This window comes from Dipodomys merriami, unplaced genomic scaffold (genome assembly GCF_024711535.1).
Source record: "Dipodomys merriami isolate MVZ:Mamm:240054 unplaced genomic scaffold, mDipMer1.0.p SCAF_129, whole genome shotgun sequence".
Classification (NCBI taxonomy): Eukaryota; Metazoa; Chordata; class Mammalia; order Rodentia; family Heteromyidae; genus Dipodomys; species Dipodomys merriami.
Window position 1 is genome coordinate 2948860 of NW_027202593.1, and position 14740 is coordinate 2963599.

The following is a 14740-nucleotide window of genomic DNA, read 5'->3' on the forward strand; positions in this document are numbered from 1 at the left end:
CTGCTACCTGCTGCGAACACACAAGGCAGGCTAACGCAACGGCTTCACCACAGTGCCGCGTTCACGGAAGATATCCCACCTGGAGAAAGGGGCTGAGCACTTGTGATGGCCGTGGGCTTGGTTCTCCAGCAATTTGTTTTATCTTCTGAACAGGAATGGCATCATTCTTTGATCAAGGATAGTAATTTTACTTTATTTATTTCGCCTGTTCTGGGGCTTGAACTCAGGGCCTGGGCGCTGTCCCTGAGCTTCTTTTGCTCAAGGCTAGCACTCTACCACTTGAGCCACAGCACTACTACTGGCTTTTTCTGCTTATATGGTACTGAGGAATCGAACCCAGGGCTTCATGCATGCTAGACAAGCACTCTACCACTGAGCTACCTTCCCTGTCCTATTATTATTATTTTTACTGCTCAATTCTCTGGTGACAGGTTCTCCTGAGCCTGGTTAGCAGTGAGCACATTCAGACACCACAGTTGCGCCCCATGCTTTCATCTCCTTTTAGACCTCGCTCCCATAGGCAGTCGCTCTGTCTCCCAGCCCAGGAGTGCTGTCCGATGCCTGTCACTTCTGTCTCGTGTTTCCCTTCCTGCTGCCATCCTACCACACTCTTACTCCCTGTATCTGCATGCCTTCACGTGTTATGTAGTAATGTGGCTACCACGTAGGTCTCGTGCCCATCAAGAAAATGGTTACAAAGGATGAAAAGACCGAGCATATTTAATACAGGAACAAATGAAAAGTGTAGGTCAACATTCATTAAATAGATATAAAAATGATCAAAGACCTTGGTGAGAAAATTCTCTTTTGAGTGCTGCAAATATGGAAACAAGGTAAAGCGATCACATCAGATATTCCCAGAAGAGGGAGATGGATTCTTTAAATCAGTTAAAATCCATATTAAGTGATAAACCACACAAGAAAGCTTCAAGTACAGCAGTCCCCTCTTCTCTATGGTAAAACTAGGACCACGAGAACATAAGCGCACTGGGAACAAGACAGAAGATGCGCTGGATGCTCCAGAGGAGGACCAAGGGGCCACCCGCTGGGCAGCGCGCACAGAGAAGCCTTGCTGCAGGGGCCGTTCCTGCTCTGAGGGGCAGAGCTACAGGACCGAGGGCAATTCTAACCCTGACTGCCTCACCCCTGGGGCTCCCAGCTTCTTTTGGTTTTCTCTGTTTAGATCATGGCTGATTGCAGGTGGCAGAAACCACAGAAAGTACAACCCTGGATAAGGGGGGACCACTGTGCTCCCAGCAGTACCGTGCACTGTGCTCCCAGCAGTACTGTGCACTGTGCTCCCAGCAGTACCGTGTGCTGTGTTCCCAGCAGTACTGTGCACTGTGTTCCCAGCACCACTCTGCCCTGGGCTCCCAGTACTACCATGCATCTGAATTACTAGGACCACTGTGCATCTGTATTCCAAATCTCCTGGATGCATCATCAGCCGAGATGTACGGCACTGGTTTTGTGTCTCCATCCACCTCAAAGGACCTCTCAGGACTGAGTCAGGTCATCCTGAACGCACGCCTCTGGCAGAGCTCCACGGGTATAAGGTGGTTGCTAAGGATGCGTTAGGCCTCTCACAGCGCTGGAAAAATTGCCTCCGGGGCTGAGTAAACATCGATTGCATCTAAAAAAGAGCTGTGATGATAATGGCTTGAGCTTCAAACACTCTCAAGATCTTCCAGCCTGACTGCAGATCTGGGAGCCATTATCCCACGGGTCAGAGCGAGCCTGCGGGCCCACCTGAGCTTGCGGGCGTAGACAGGCTGGCACATGGAAAGGACTCCATGAACAACTGTTGGATGAACATGTGTTCTGCCTACAGCCGACGCCGCCTCTGAGCATCTCAGGACTCGGGTGTGAGTAACCAACGAAGCTTCGAGCGGAGCCAAGAGGCCATGCGCCTCCCCGAGCCCTGCCTTCTCACTAGCATTTCTAGACGCTGCACTGTCTCTGCCCTCCCAGGAACCCTTCTAACTCCCGCGCCACACCAGACCCAGAGAGGATCTGCAACACAAACAGAAGACCAGTCCGATGATACCTGAAAGAAGAGTTAGAGACTGGCCAGCGGGGACCTGGGAGCCTACGGAAGCGGGTCACGGGGAGCCTGTCCCAGTGCTACGGAGGAGAAGGTGGCTGTGGGTGGCGAGAGGCGTGGCGAGTGCTCCCCAAATGGCCGCCGGGGGCAGCGGCAGAGGGGGAAGGGCAGGACTTGGATAAATGCTACTTCAACAGAGATAGTAAGAGCCTGGACAGAACCAGGGTGAGAAGAGCAAACAAGAACAAATGCTTCAACTCAGAAGTCCTTGCTGACGGCTCTGTACCGAGGTGAGATGGGGCACCGGCACCGTGAGTTCAAGTACTGGTTGACCACCAGCCATACCCTAAGTGCTTGGCTAGGTAGTCGGGGTTGAATGGCGACCAAGCACCATTGACCACAAGAGGGCAGTGGCCTTGCCGAAGAGAGCACCATGTTGGATTGAGCGAAGGAAGGAGGCCTGGATGGCGTCTCCAGTCATGGCCCGGTCCACTGAAGGACGGTCACACCGCTAAGAAAGGGTAAGACAGAAAATACAGGCCAGGTGCCCCTGGCTCACGCCTGTAATCCTAGCTACTCAGGAGGCTGATGATACTGGTTTGAAGCCAGCCCAGGCAGGAAGTTCAATGCACCACCAGAAAACCGGAAGTGGAGCAGTGGCTCAAAGTGGTAGAGCGCCAGGCTTGAGCAAAAAGAGCTCAGGGACAGCTCTGGGGCCCTGAGGACCAGCCCTACAACAGAGAGGAAGGGAGGGGGAGGAAGGGAGGGGAGGGGGGGGAGAAAGGGGGGAAGAGAAAGGGAGAGAAGGGGAGGAAAGGGAGGAAAAGAAGTAAGGAAAGAAAAGAGAAAAATAAAGAAAAGAAAATACAGAAAGAGCAGACAAGACATGACAAGGCGTCCATGCCCGCTCCCGCTGCAGTAATAAGTTATGGTATACTCAGTAGCTCATAAACAACGGAAAGGCGCTTACCATGCTGAAAGCTGCCCGGTGAGAGGGTGTCCTTACAGAGCGTGCAGGGAGCCAGGGGCTGAGCCCTCCACACACGCGCACGCACACACGCACGCACACGTGCGCGCACGCACACGCACACGCACGCACAGACGCACGCACGCAAGATGCACGCACGCACACATGCACAGGCGCACGCACGCACAGACACACGCACACACACGCACGCACGCACAGACACACGCACGCACACGGACACTGACCGTGAGCAGCAGCAGCCTCTGCCTCACATCTCGGCCCACACCCTGCTACCATCACTGAGTTCTCAACACAACCAAAGTGGGCACAAACGTGCACAGCCAGCTCAAGGCAACACACAAACATATACAAGGCAGACCGTAATGACAAAACTTTGTTTTTTTTAAATGACTAGTTAAGACCACATGGCTTCCTCAAACAAATCTACTACACAGGAGGATCTTCACAGTAAAAGACAAAACAGGGGCTGGGAAGGTGGCTCAGTGGTAGAGTGCTTGCCTTGCATGCATGAGGCGCTGGGTTCAATTCCTCACTACCACATAAGTAGAAAAAGCCAGAAGTGGCGCTGTGACTCAAGTGCTAGAGCACTAGTCAAGCTGAAGAGCTGAGGGACAGCGCCCAGGCCCAGAGTTCAGGCCTGGACCAAAAACAAAACAAAACAAAAAAACCCCAAAAAACCTAGATAACTTGTGACTCTTTGTAAAGACTTTTTGATCTCTCAGAATGTGTGGTATGGGGCACATGTGTGTGGTGTGTGCATGTGTTGGTATGTGCTGTTGTGGGTGTTGGTGTAGGGTGTGTGCTGTATGGTGTGAGGTATGTGTTGGTGTGCAGTGTAGTGTGTGTGTTATGTGTGTTGGTGTGCTTGCAATTTGGTGCTTATACCAAGTCTCACACATTCTAGGCAAGCACTCTGTCCAAGCTACATCCTCAGCCCTGGTTTCTTAAACAGAGTAATTTCTAGGAAGGTTATTTTAATTATTGAGCTCCCTCTAGTGAACCCAAAATGTGATCTGCTTTGCTAATTTTAGAAAGTCACAAATATTTTCATAAAGTCAACTCTCCCTGGGCAACTGCTAAATATAACTGCAGGGAGCGCAGGACAAGCACGAATAGAGGTACGGCCAGTGGGAACAAGTCCAGAAACCTAAAGAATGGAATGGCTAGGAACAAGCCGCTCATTTGGAGTAACAACAAATGATGGAATAGTGTGATCTCAACAGGCGGTGAAGAAAGGCTGAAAACCAGAGCCTGAGAAAGTCTGATCTGATATAAAGACGTGGCTGTCGAGCAATGGCCTGCGCGTGGCGCTTGCGCGATGCCAGGCGGTGTGAAGAGGGTGGAGGGCTGAGCAGGAGCCCTGCACAGGCACCGGGGGGAGCGCGTTCAGAGCATTCTGCCCAGGAAACGCCCCAGGCATGCGCGGATGGAAGGAACGCCATCCCCAGGTGCGCCCGCACATTAGGAGGCTCGTGTGAGGGCAGATGACATCGCTCCCGAAGGCACCCCTCTACAAAGAGGAGATCCCCGGCCAAGTCTGGCAACGTGGAGATGACCGGACCTGCGATGGCTACCTCAGCCCTGGGAAGCCGCACACAAGCAGAAGGAAGGACGCGAGACACATCTCCACAAGCATACAAGACTCCACGCGGCCAGCTGACATGACATCATGCCAGCCCAAGTGTCCAGGAATCAGCTCACAACTATGAACATGCTATCAACGCAGAGACATAGATTACATCCAGAAACTCTAGGTTTTTCAGGTTACTAGCAGAGGAAATGGGGATCTTCACACACGCACACACACACACACACACACACACACACACACACACACACACACACACACACACACACACACACACACACACACACACACACACACACACACACACACACACACACAGACTTCTACAGACATCAAGACCCTGAAGTTTATGAGATGAACTCAGGCCAAAGGTTTTTTTGGGGTGTTTTTGAAAGACAATAGTGATGTGGGACACAACCCTTGAGAAAAATGTCACCTCTCAACTTGGATAAGATTTAGGTGTTTGATGTCAGAATTACTGTAGCCTGAAAAATACCTTCCTTTCAAAAGTGCCAACACTTTATTAATGGCACAGGGGAAAAAAAAGTAGACAATTTATTAGGTTCCTACATCGTTTTTGGTCAGCTCTTTTGGGATATGAGCAAATACAGCCATGTTGACATTAGCTGTGCTGTTAAAACACAAAGGCAGAAGAGAAACAGTTGTGCTGGCCTTTGCTCAAGTGGAGTTAGTGTTGGCCAAGTTTATAAAGCATACAACAGATGTCAAGATAAACATGCTTTTAAAGGTATTTTCTAAAATAGTAGTATGATGAAACAAAACTGTATTGTTTCACCACAAAGCAGAAATACATATATATATGTATATATTACCTCAGATACATTTATGTAGCTGTCACTCAGTAACCCAAGCATAGTGTGATGTGCAACTCTCTTAAAAATGAAAAGAATTAAGTAGTTTAGATTCATGTTGTAAAACAAAACAAAACAAAAAGTCTCTAGGGCCTAGGACGACCTACAGAGTGCCCGGTGTTAGGTCTGAAATAATTTCCTCCAAATTCTTGAATGAAGATCTAATGAGTGTGTCACAGAAATCCAAGACAGCACTAATGTGGTTGGCATTATCAAGCTCTGTTGGTGGGCTGAGCCGTAGCTCCTAAATGGCCGGGGAGACTGAACTCATTGGGAGAGATGCTCAGAGGTTAGACTGCTTGGCTCTGTCCTGGCTTCAGGAAGTCTGGAATAAGCCGTCTGGAGATCTGTCTTCCGTGAAGTCCCCAGCTCATTTTATGGCTAGTCACAGGACTGGGGAGTAGACCGGTGGATCGTGAAGAGTTGTTAGCAGAGACGACCTTGAGAAATCCACTCCCCATACTCTAGCCAACGCTGGCTGCTGAGCCGGAGCTGCAGGCAGGAGCTGGACGCCCACGCGAGCTGCTGACAATGCCATGGTCATTCACACGAGAGCCACACACGGGCGGCCAGGGAGCTGAGACAGGAGACGCACCTGAAGCAGGAGGCTCAGATTTCCCGGAGGGACTGGGAGTGCCACAGGGCTTTGAGGACAGAGACGAGGAAAGGCTTTAGGGAACGGAGAGACGGTCCCTGGCGCACTGGCTGAGAAGAGAGGGCCGCGGAAAGAAGCTCAGAGGCAACGCATCCATGAACAAGAACGGCTTACAGTTGAAAACACACAGAGGCTGAAGGCACAAGTAATTTTGCCATTCTTTGGGTACAATTTCCAACTGAAATAACAGCCGTTTTAATAATGGAGTGGCTTTTGTGATATGTTAATGCAATTTTAATTTCTAATTTTTCAAGAAAATACAATGAAAAATTATTGTACTATGTTGAAACTCAATTCCTACCTTTATCATATTCTGTTTGTCATCTAGCCTTGAGCTTAAAAGCTAAGCAAGAACAAGAGCGTCTGAGTTCAAGCTCTGATACTGACGCAAAAGGAGGAGGGAGGAAGAGGGAGGAAGAAGGAGGGAAGAAGACAGAAAAGGAGAAAGAGGGAAGAGGGAGGAGGAGGAGAGATGAAGGAGGAGAATGAAGAGGGGGAGGAGAGGGAGAAAGAAAGAGGAGAAAGAGAAGGAGGAGGAAGAGGAGGAGGTGGAGGAGGAGAAAGAGAAGGAAGAGAGAGGGAGGAGAGGAAGTAGAGAAAGAGAAAGAAGAGGAGGAGGAAGTAGAGGAGGAGGAGGGGCAGCGGCAGCAACAGAACTAACAGAGGAAGGAATGATGTGACAAAATTTCAAGCTGTTCACTAAAGCTACCAGCTCCTCTTCCTGGGCAATGACCTCTGCCACTCTTCCCCTGCTCTCCTGGAGCTGTGTGCAGGTGATGGGACAGAGAGCCAAAGACAAGCCCCATCCGCAGGCCTGTGCATGGAAAGTCTCCATCCAGAGGTCAAAGCAGAGGACGGAGCCGGACGATGTGCCACTCACGTCATGAATGCCGGCCACAGCACCGGCTCTGGGCTTGCGGTGGGTAAATCTGGCAGGCTGTGGAAAGCCACGGGATGAGTGTACAGGGAGGGGGGATCTTCATCAGTGGAATCTTATATATAAAGAATCGCAGCAGAAAAGAATAAGACCTCCACAGGAAACATAAAAGTCCTATCTCTAAATAAGAATGACTCCTGTCTAAGTTTGAAAGAGGCAAAGAAAGATACTTTAAATGAATCAAGGCTGTCCTGAAGTGGACCAAGGTTAATAAAGGACTTCAAGCAGGGTAACGGGGGTCAATCTGGCAAAACTAATTTTCGGAGCATCATTGCCCTGAGATCCAGGATGAAGAATGCACACAGAGACTCCCGATAACGAATCCATACCACGTCCGTGAGTCACTATGAGAAGCATCTTACTCCGAGGCGTGAGTGTGTTCACAGAATTCTCTCCATATCACTATGTAATACATTTCTACATATCATAACTATTACTATTGAAAAATAAGTGCCCAGCTAGCAACAAATTATAAGATAAAATGAGTATAGAAATTTGTAATAAAAGACCGTCAACTCTGATGAATTGCCAAACCTCCCAATGCCATTGCCAAACCCAGCTTTTAAAAGACGTTTTACATGCTTTTGACAAAACTAATTCACATTGAAAAAATGAGAATAGCTGAGTTCAGAAAGTGCCACTGTCTTCACCATGTCGATTACTATCTTTCAAAAGGTCATAGGTTATCCCAAATCAGGCATATCCTACTAAAAGTAAAACAGGAACAGAAAGACACAGCACACTATGACATTAACACATAGCACGGCAATGTGTTATAAAGAACTGCCGGTGAGGCAGCCTGGGCCAGCTGTTCAGATGGTCCAAGGAAGCAGCTCCTTCCACGCCACCACTGCAGAGATGGCCTTCCAGGAGGAGACAGAATTTCCCTGGCGATAACTTACATTAGGAAGTGTTTTCTTCTCTCAAAGCCTAATTTCAGTGGTCCATGTAGGCCTTTCAGAGAAAGTGAGACTATCTGTGTGACATTGGAGTATCTTAAAAGTTTAGCTGGATGTGGTAGCAGATGCCTGTAATACTAGCTCTGAAGAGGATCCTAACTTTGAGTCCAGCTTGCGCTGTATCATGACTCAAAACTTTGCAGTTGGCTTTTTACTTGACACTGAAAAAAGGTGGTGTGGTTCGTCACATCAATACCTATCAGACCCTCACCATGAAAATGTCTGCAAATGGTGAGCTTCCAGCCCAGGGCGGAGCCACACACGGAATGGGGTAAGATTGGTGTGGAATAATGCCTTGCTCTGCTTTTAGCAGCGATCCACTTTTGGGCCAAAATTTGATAGTCTGGGAAAACAGCTGTCTAGTGAGAATGTTCTTTGTGCAGGAGAGCAGAAGAATTTAATATCCGGAGTCTGGGAGGTGGCAGCCGTTGGCGGCCGGGGAAGGGAAAACCCTCTTTTGGGTCCCTTCTGAAATGTGTTCTTTGTGCCCAGTGATGTCTGATGCGCAGGGCTCTCAACAGACGCACCACGCAGGGGGCTGAGGGGAGCCAGGACCGCCCCCCACACAGGGACAGACAACGCCCTGGAGGGAGGAGACGGCCGGGAGAGGTCGGACCCAGGAAAAGGGCTTGGCAGCGCTGTGTGCGGCTCCTGAGCTCCCTGGAGATGACTCAACAAAGGCGATACCACGCACGACACCAAAGCGCCAGGAGAGAACTCAGGGACCGGCCCCTCCTCAGCCCACACCAGCCACACCGCAGACAGACCCAAGTAGCAGCACAAAGCGTTAGCTGCGGAACTACGTGGAAACCACAGGAAACCTTCGACGCATCACTGGCCGCCTCATCCCAAGCCAGGCGTCCCTCACTCAACCCCAGCCAGCTGCGTTTTCCCTACGGACTTCTACAAGATCTTACAGCTCATCCCTGGCATCACCTATAATTACCCATGCCACTGGCACCAGTAATTTAAAGTAAAATCTTTAGTGAAACAAACTAGTTTGGGAACTGACCGCGACCGTGCAGGGCCCTCAGGAAGGCGGTCTTAGGTGTGTGTGGCGGAGGACGGCCGGAGGAGCTGCAGGGCGAGAGCAGGGGAGACCCCACCACGGGACACGGAGAAAGCGCCTCCATCTGCCCCGCCAGAATGGGTAGGCTGTCTTCATGGCCCTGGGGCTCCCAAACAGGTGTGATGATTGAAAACAGAAGACTGCCCTCACCACACACACAGTGTGGTGGGATTTCTAATGGACACGTCACAGGTGAAGGCGGGAAGGAGAGGCCTTGGGCAGCGGTGAACTAACTGTCTGTATTCTACTTGCAGCAGCACAACATGGAGTCTAAGTAGACTGAGAAGCTTTTAAAACCAATCTCTAGAGCATACACTTAAAAACTTGGACAAAGCAGCATAGTGCTTTTAGACAATTGCTAACACAACGTCCTCAAGACCTCAGTACTAGGAACTACTGCAGACAGCAGAAGATGGCCAGGAAATATCCTCAACCAATGAACATTTACCATTAAAACAAACATCGGGAGAAAGATTACAAAGGATAAAATGCTGCATTTATAAAGGAGAAGTGAATGTGAAAGATAGAAAATGTTCTGTGAATGGCTTATTTGCATACATGGAAGAATACGATAGAGTAGAAAACAGATACATTTAATCTAATGTACCAGGGGAAATATTCAAAAAGGTGATATGATTAAAACTCAGTTATAAAAGAGGTAGAAGGCATGAACATGTATTGTTTGACTCCATTATTAAAGTTATTAACCAATGCACAAAAATGTAAAACTTACAGATACTAGTACCATGTAATGATTTGATACCCACAGATACTAGGCGATGTTTAAATACGATTAAACATACCTACCTTTGTATATCATTTTCATATGGTAAAAATATCCAGAATAATTTCTCTTCACTTTTAAAAAATGCATTATATAACTGTTATCTACACCTATTCTACTGTGCAAAACCATACACAAGAACTTCTTACAACTCACTGGTCAACTTCTCTGCATGTGTGTCTCTTCCGTACCCTCCCTGGATTCTAGCAATCTCTCCCTCCCTCCCTCCCTCTCTCTCCCTCCCTCCCTCCCTCTCTCCCTCCCTCCCTCCCTCCCTCTCCCCCTCCTGCTCCTTGCCTCCCACTCTTCACTATAGCAGTCTGAAGCCGTGATCTCCCACCTCAGCCTTCCAAATTCCTTGATTACAGCAGGACACCGCCAGGCCCACTACGCCTTTACTCTTAATAACACATAGTCTGATGACTCCTACTCAGTGTGCCCAGTGTGTGTTCACTATGACAAACCTCTATTTTTAGTGCTTGTACTCAGTCTTTCCTCCTGCTAAAGTAGTCTGTGTAGGTATGAGCTTTCAGCAGTAATTTGGAAAGTTCTCTAAAAGCCATATGACATTAGAGAGCAAAACGCTAGCCTATGTCATCAAATCCTGCAGCATAGATCTCCATGTCTATGTAGCCCGGAGACGCAGAATGTAACAAGAGTGGCCATGTGTGAGTGCCGAACCACAGAACCAAACCACGGCACCACAAAACAACAGACACGTACATCCAGCTGACGAAGAACCACAGGACCAGAGAACATGCCTCAGCCACCAGCAATGGAGAACACCAACGACACAAAGGGACATTCGTACATTTCAGACATTGCAAATGATCGTGAGAGTGAAACTCCCAATAGTCACATATGTGTTTATATATGTATCAAAATAACCAGGAAAAATGTATGAAAATAATGTGTTCACAACAACAGAGACCGTGAAGTTCTTCTTCAGGAAGATGAAGCATCATTGAGGATTCAGAAGAGAATGAGACTCCTCATCCTCCATCTCCCCACTTCCCATCCTTTCTAACTGAACCCCGATTTTGTTCACATATTGGTAGCAAAGTGCCCTCTGGAGCGGAATTGGCTGTAGGAGATGAGTCATGGGTGGAGAAATCAAATTCTCCCTTGAGTAACTGGGTTATAGTGAGCGGATGACTCAGTTCTGGCCGATGTTTGGATAGGATGTTGGAGAAGTAGGCTTTTAGGTACATTTCTTTCTTGATTGAAAAAAAAAAAAGACATGCCAAGAGGAACTCTTATTCCTAATTCTGGATGCATCCGTGTGAAACTCTTACTCCTAATTCTGGATGCACCCGCGCGATGCTTTGATGTCTGGGCTTTGGTGGTGGTCATCTTTGGACAGCAGGGAACAAGGAAGCTGACTGAGGCGAGCTGGCCTTGGGAACAGGCAGGAGCCATGAGCTACGGGGCTGCTGCGCGCTCTCTAGATGACAGTGGGCGTCCGGCAGGTGTCTGTGGCGCCCTGTGGAGCGCCCTGGCGTGAGGAGCCACACAGGTGTGAGCCACCAGGCTGAGGACGCCCACGAACACTAGAAAAGTGGGAGAAACACAGTAGAAAACTGGAGACCCTGTCAGAGGTGTTTTGTTGTTGTTGTAGTTATCACACAGGGCACAATGCATAAAAGTTGTCAATGGATCATTTATGTCTCAGTCATTAGCAACGTCTGCTCTTCCAAAGACACCATTGAGAACACAAAGACAAATGAGAATTCCGAAGCAAGTTTCAATGATCAGCAAACAACTTTTTTTTTAAGCAAACAAAGGCTCTGAAGCCCTGCCAGAGATCTGTGAGGAAGCCGTGTGGACGGGAAGAAAGACAGCTCTGCTTAGTTCCACCAGCGTCGGGGGAAATGCAAAGCCAAGCCACAGTGAGATCCCTGCACTTCCATTACAATGGCTGGAGTTAACGGCCACGATCCTACCGTCCAGGATGTGGAGGAATTGCAACGCAAGGCAACTAGTTTAGAAAATGGTCAATCAAATGCACACCTACCAGCTTAGTCCATCAGGGTTGCGGTGAGACTGTGAACGGCAAAGCTGAGGTACAGCAGGAATTTACCCCACACACAGGGCGGTGGAGTCTAGTCCCTGGGGAGGGAGGTCCGCTCCGCCCCGCCCCCCACCCCGCCCGCGCTCCCCTTCCTAGACTGCACCTGCTCAAGGTCGCCGGGTGTGAGAAGCAGGCAGGCCTCTTTCCCAAGGACCTCACCAGCTCAGCCCCAACACCCTGCCTGCCAGGTTTCAATGTACCATTTTTGTGGAGAGTATAAACATTCAAACTATAGCCTGCACCAGGACCTTGGAATGAATTTCTACTCAGAATATCTACTCTGCAATCAAAGTGGGGACTACTGATGCACCCCCAAAGTTACTGTGCTGAAAGAATTACGATGTAAGAACCACATTCCATATGGCCCAGGTTGGTGGGGGGAAGCAAACCCCATCTCAAAAACAACCAGAGCCAAAAGAGCTGAAGGGGTGACTGAAGAGGATAGCACCCACAGCTAGCAAACGCAAGGCCTTAGCAACACTCTGTGTGTGTGTGTGTGTGTGTGTGTGTGTGTGTGTGTGTGTGTGTGTATGCCCTACACCCTTCCCCCAAAAGGAGCCTAATTCCTACTCCACTACACACCAACATGTGTCTGTGGTGTGTAACTCTGCAGTGAGGGAGTGAATACAGACTCTGGACCTTTGATTTTCCTCCCCCAAACCAACAAAGCATTCAACTCATGGAGTGGCAGCCTACAATACTTCTCAGCTCTGTCAAGGTCATAAAAGACAAAGTTGTGAAATACAAGTCTGAGAAATTATTCCCACCAACAACTAAGTAGACCACAATAAAATATGGTGTCTTGGCTGGGATACCAGAGAGGAAAATAGACATTAAGCAAAAACTGAGTATCAGCATAGGTTATGGGTGTTCCTCAATCGTTACAAAACTAGGCTCTTAATATAAGGTGCTAAGAGGGAAACTTTGTAGACTATTCTACAAAGTAGCTGGGCACCGGTGGCTCACACCTATAATCCTAGCGACTCAGGAGGCTGAGATCTGAGGATCACAGTTCGAAGCCAGTTTGGGCAGGAAAGCCTGTGAGACTCTTATCTTCATTAAACCACCAAAAAAGAAAAAAGAGAAAGGAAAAGCTGGAAGTGGAGCTGTGGCTCAAGTGGTAGAACACTAGCATTAAGCAAAAGAACCTTGAGGACAGTGCCCAGGCCCTGAGTTCAAGCCCCAGGACTGGCTGGCTGGCTGGCTGGCTGGCTGGTGTGTGTGTGTATGCATGCACACACATACATACATACACACACACATGTCTACCAAAAAACTAATCAAGGAAAAAACCCACTGAGATCTTCAATACATGTAGAATACATCATTTTAAGTGTTTAGCCAATGTGAATATTTTAAAACTAATCTACAGTGAAAGAAAGCAGAGAGCAATGCAGGGGAGAGAGAGTGTGGTGAGGGCATTAAACATCTGCACGATGACTCTTATGCAGAAGGAAATGTGTGTCACGTTGTTTGGGTGATGGCATACACAGGTTGAAGACACACATGACAACAAATTGTTGTGTATGTTTTCGTCTATGCATCTTGGGCTGGGGACATGGCTTGGTTGTGGGCCTGCCTGCCCAGTGTGAGCCTGCAGCCCTGAATTCAAAGCCCGGCATTGGAATAAAACATGTGGTTTGGTGACACATCATACAGTGTAAACAGACAGCTTACTGTGTGACAATCGTGCCCCGATAAAGCTTGCTCCTCCCATCCTGCCCCCCCCCGAAACTGAGAGGAAGAAAGTGCTAAGTTTAAGTTTTCTTCTCTAAAAACGGCTTTTATGAATATTTGGAGTTAGCGCCACCACATCTTACTTTAGCCAGTGAATTCTGTTTTAGTCAGAGATTCAAGCCGGAGGTGTTGGTTTGTGCTGTAACTCCAGCCTTGGGGGTGGGCAAGGAGCACTGAGCACTGTCAGATTGAGACCAGCCTGGGCTGCAAAGTGAGACCCTGGCTCAAAAAATAATGTTCGCTTGAGTCTCGGAGATGCCGATCACCCAGCTTAGGTGTTACCAGGACACCCTGCTTCTGTTCTTCTCCTTTCTAACCTTATGGAAATGGCCTTGCGAGGTAGCGCGTCTTGAGGGGATGGACAACCAACCAAAAGTAGCCAAATGTAATTTGTTAGATGTCAAATGAGGCCAAGTCAACAACCAGGTCAACTACCTAGCGTCCAAAATTCAATTTGTAAGACGTCCTGAGTTTGGTAAGTTTGGCTCCAAAGCTACTCATCTCTCAAGCCTCTGGCTCCAGGTTTCACACTCTTTCTCTCTAGTGTCTTTGTCCAGGCTAGAGTGGGGGGTGGGGGGACTTCCCTTCTGTCCCCTCCCCTGCGGTGGGGGAGACTTGGAGCATCCGCAGACAGATGTCTGAAACGGGATGTTTGAGATGATGCTGGAGGCCCAAGGGCCTAAGGGCAGATTGTTAGTGACTGCTCCTGAAATCTGTCCTGCAATGTTCCTCTATTCAGAGGTGACTTTTTAAAGATATATTTTTTACTGTAAAGGTACTGTACAGAGGAGTTTCAGTTACATGAGTAATGAGCACATTTCCTATTGAGCATTGTTACCTCCTCCTTTGTTTTTCCCCTACCATCCCTTCCTTCCCCACCTCCCCAACTCCTCCTCCCCCAAGTTGTAATTCGTTTTCAACATAGTGTCTTGTACATCTCATTGTTACAATGGATCAACCTGTATCCTTATTTCAGCATTTTATTTCCCTTCCCTTCCCCAAATTAGAAAAACGTATATACAAGATGCAGGACACC